General features: G+C 29.9%; 1 non-coding gene across 1 annotated transcript; it reads right to left on the reverse strand.

The window, feature by feature from the left end:
* Window positions 1–4,205: 4,205 nt before the first annotated feature.
* On the reverse strand, window positions 4,206–4,313 carry LOC149510878 (small nucleolar RNA R71). The gene has a single exon (XR_016334897.1). It is a non-coding gene; the product is annotated as a small nucleolar RNA R71 (small nucleolar RNA).
* Between the last annotated feature and the right edge of the window lie 617 nt (window positions 4,314–4,930).

Consider the following 4,930-nt stretch of genomic DNA (forward strand, 5'->3'; position numbering starts at 1 on the left):
TGCTTGTCCACTGGACAAATGAGGAATGAGAAAAAAATGAGGGGGCTTTAAAAAACATTTTCAGTAAAAAATAAAACAAGGAGTCACCACCAATTTTTTTAAGGTATGATTAGCCATCTAAAAATTCTTGTTCTTTTAATAAAATATTTAAAAGATTTAAAAGATTTAAAACTTTTACAAAAAGAACAAATTTATGATTTATAAAATCAAATTTATGGTTTAGTAGTCGATTACGCATGAGAAAAGATTAGTACCCCTATAGTGCCAATTGAAGATAGTACCAATTGATTGCATACTATCCTTGAATTTTGATAAAAATGGTCCTATTATATTGTTTAAAAATTAATTCCCTTTTTAATACAAAAAAACTTTAATTTTCCATTTTCTTTCTTTTTTTGTTTAAACAAATCAATCTTTTGAAAACAAAATGTTTTTTTTTTTTGGATCAAAGTGAAAACTTTTTAAATATCAAGACATTTTTTTCACTCTCTTATATTTAGGTAGAGCTTAAAAAATATCTCTAATTTAAAGGTTTACAAATTACCTCGCAAAAACCAAAAGAACACCTCACATAAATAATAACCATTGAGAATCGCCCTATAGTTAGGCTGCATCTCGATGATTATATTTAGTTGAGATATTATTTTATTTGAAAGCATTTTTCTTTCAAAACATATGCATGAACATAATAAAAATGAATAAATGTATGAATGACAAGATACAAATGCATGATGATTTAAGTATGTATGACAAAATAAAAATCGAATGCAAATGTACAAATAGGGTTAAAGGTTGATTATAAGGTTTGAGAAGGTTTTTTTTAAGGTTTGAGGTAGGTTTAGGGTCTACATTTGGGTTTAGGTTTTAGTTTGGTTTAGGGGTTAGGATTTTAGGGTTTAAGGTTTTAAGGATTAGGGATTAGGGTTTGGGTTTTAGTGTTTAGGGTTTAGATTGTAGGGTTTAGGGTTTAGGGTTTAGGTTTTCATGGTATTTAGTGTTTCATGGGAATTTGGGGTTTCATGGAATAATGTATGTGACAAAATCAAATTACAAAAATGCCATTAAAAATTCATGCGACATATGTATGACATGAGGACAAACTAGTTTCAAATCTAGGTATTTACAAAACTAAATTACAAATAAGATATGTATAATAAAATATGAGAAAAATGGATCAAACACAACAATTTTTCAAACTTTTAAAAAATATGCCATCATTTTTTTTTCGTTCTTTAAAACCCATCCAAACAAACACTAAGATCAACCAAACAATTTATTAAACTAGCATTTTTTTTCATTTAAAAATTAATCCAGCATATTAAAAACTTTGTAAACATAACAAAAACAACAATCAAACATGTGAAGTCAAGCAACAATTACTTACCAAAGGAAGAACAAGGTTCAGCCAAACAAGAAAACACCATGCTGAACCTTCATGGCATTTCCCCACCCATATTTCATTCCAAACGTACATCAATTACCTTTCAAATCACCATGTAAGGGCATTCATATCATGAGAAGAATTTAACCAAGCATAAAATAAACTAAGAATAGTAAATAGATCATGAACAATTTGGACATAATACAAAAACTACCATATCACTAACCAATCAAGAACCATATAAAATGTTAACAAATTCATCATCTAGCCATCATAAATCACATTTTGGAGCAATCAAAGCATCAAGAAAAGCCAAGAGGAGGTTCGGCCATGATGGGAAAAGCCTTGGCCAAACCTCTAACTTGTTCCAATGGTGGATTATGTTGATTTTTGTTGCTTGTTTTCTAGCTTTAATCCAACTATTAATTAAATGGATGAAGTTCATCCAAGATTTGAATAACAAAAATAAACTATAAAACTTTCAAGAAAACAAAGAAAATGTAAAAGCAATAGGAGAATGCTATGGAAAATGTGATGAAAATTCAAAGAATGCAAGATAAAAGGTAAAGGTTGAATGCTAGCCCTTGGATTAAATGTGATGAGAATACCTTCAAGCTTTTTTCATTTTTTTCTCCTTTTTCCCCAATTTTCCATTTGGTTTCCTCTTTTTTTTTTTTCATGCACTCCTAGACCTCTCTTCGTTTTCCTAAAAACATCTATAAGCCCCTATGAAGAAAATGAAAAAATCTCCCAAGGTTGAATGCTAGCGCTTGGATTAAAAGCTTATTTTGGTTATGGTTGCAAGGTGTGAGTTTTCACCATTGGATTCACCTTCCCAAGATGATCTAACAATAAAAAATGCACACTGCTAAAGATGGGATTTTTAAGGCTATTAAGTTAGAGTGAAAAGACCAAAGTGCCTCTATTATAAAGTTTTCAATTTCTAGGCTATTTTCTTGGAAATCAACGTTTCCTTTTTCATTTTAGGTATTTTAAAATAGCAAAAATCATAAATATTATGAAACTAAAATCTAAAAATTTCATGAAAATTCAACCTCAGAAAGGTCAAATTATAAAATTACCCCTAAGGAGTATTTTAGTAATTTTAGACCTCTCGAGGTCCTAGTGTAGTTTTGAATGCACCAAAAATCATAAAATATTATGAAAACATGATGTAGAAAGTTTCACAAACAATGGACCTCGAGGAAGTCGAATTACAAAAATACCTCTAAAGAGTATTTTAGTAATTTTATACCTTATAAGGTGTGATCTAGGATTTTAAAATTCAAAAAATCATCAAATAATATTAAATTATGATTAGGCATTTTCTTTTAAATTCCAACATCGGGAAGGTCAATTTACAAAAATACCCCTAAAAGGTATTTTTGTAATTTCACACCTTCTAAGGTGTAATTCGGGTTTTCAATGCATCAAAAATCATTAAAAATATTCAAATATGATCTAAAAGTTTTCACAAAAGCCTAACTTCAAAAAGGTGAAATTATGAAAATACTCCTAAGGACATTTCAGTAATTTTACACTTTTCAAAGTGCGAAAATTTTTAATGCTTTAAAAATCACAAAATTCTATTTAAAACCACATTAACTCTAAGTTGGTTGTGAATTTCAAAAACTGACCCAAGTTTCATTTGTTTTGACCACTTTCAACAAATTTTAATAAAGGTTGATTAAATTTGATCAAGTTTGACCAAATTTGACCTTAGGGAATTTAGGTCAAATTGGTTCCAATTTTAATTTTTAAAAACTTGTCAAAATTAAAGAAAAGTTGGATTTGAACCAAGTTGGATTTTAAGGGCTTCACAAATGGTTGAAAATTGTTTGGACAAAATTAGGTGTCTACATCGGCAATCTCAAGTTTTCATTGTTTTCAAGTTTTCAAATCTTGTTCTTTAGGTCTAATAATATTCGACCAAATCTAATGCTTGCCAAGTGAAAGTTGGTTAAGTAGATCTAAGCCTATACAATCTTTCTTTCAATCTTTATTTACTTTTCTTTGCAAATCAATCAAAGTCTTCATTGGTTTAAATATAAAAGTTTAGTTTATCAACTTTGGTACTTGAATCCATCAAACAATAAAATTCTGTAATTCTCATGGGAATAATACTCTACTTTACTCACTATTATTACTTAATGTAGTCTGTGCACTTGCAAGCATTAAAGAAATAAACAATCAAGTTTTTAGTGTCATTACTTAGGATTATAGCAGTGTTCGATTCAATATTAGTAAGATTCTCTATTTTTTTTGTAATCTAAATATTTACTTTTTATTGTTTTTATTTACTTTCATATTTTTCTTGTTTTTATGCATAGATTTAGAAGTGTTTAGCTAGCTTTATTTGACCAAAAAATTAAAAAAAAAAACTCTAAGGCATTTAATAAGAAAGCAAATATCACCATTGACACCTACACCAATGGCAAATGAAAACAATGAAGGTCAAAGAACTTTAAGGGATTATGCCATCCCTAATGCTGAGAGCTTTTAGCCATTCATCTGAAAGGCAGCCATACAAGCTAATAACTTCAAGATTAAGCCTTCAATCATATAAATGGCCTAAACTTCTATGCAGTTTAGTAGTTTACCAAGCGATGATCCTAACCCTCACTTATCTAACTTTTTTGAACTATGTGATACTTTTTGATATAACAGTGTTTTAAATGATGTTGTAAGATTGAGACTTTTTTCTTTTTGTCTCAGGGATAAGGCAAAAAATTGGTTATCATCACTACCATCTGGATGAATCATAACTTGGGAGAATTTGGTGTAAAAATTCCTTATGAAATTCTTTCCACCTGTCAAGACTATGATGTTAAGAAATGAAATAACTACATTTACGCAAGTCGATAGTGAAAATCTTTATGATGCTCAAAAGAGATTCAAGGAGTTGTTGAGAAAGTGTCCACATCATGGTCGTCCCTAATAGCTATGGACCAAATACTCTATAATGGTCTCACTCCACCCATGAGAACTACTTTAGATTTGGCTGCTAGAAAAGCCATAATGAGTAAGACACCTGAAAAAGCCCATGAGTTGATAAAAGAGATGGCTACCAATAATTATCAATAGGGTATAGAATGTAAGGTAAACAAGAAACCTACTAATGTTTATGAATTATATGCATTTACCTCTATCAATTTACAAATAGCCATTCTAACTAAAAAAATTGAAGCTTTAGGAACCCCATCCCATTTTGCCCCTTTCTATGCCATACAAAACCCTTTTATGACCTATGAAATATGTGATAGACCTCATGCAAGTGATAAGTGTCTATCTAGGATAGAAATAGTCAAGTATGCCCAAAAATCTAAGCTCACTTATAGCCTATATAGTAACACTTATAATCTAGGCTAGAGAAACGACCTAACGTTTCTTGGAACCAACTCAGCCACCAACCCACCAACCAAAATAAAAATGTTTGCCCAAACCTATAATGTTATAACTTATCCTAAGAAAAGAAAAACAATTTTGAGGAGAAGTTGACCAAACTGATACAAGTAAATAATGTAACCATCCAAAGTCAAGCTACATCAA

This window comes from Durio zibethinus, chromosome 27, assembly GCF_047325235.1.
Source record: "Durio zibethinus cultivar Kanyao isolate XHJ-2024 chromosome 27, ASM4732523v1, whole genome shotgun sequence".
Taxonomy (NCBI): domain Eukaryota; kingdom Viridiplantae; phylum Streptophyta; class Magnoliopsida; order Malvales; family Malvaceae; genus Durio; species Durio zibethinus.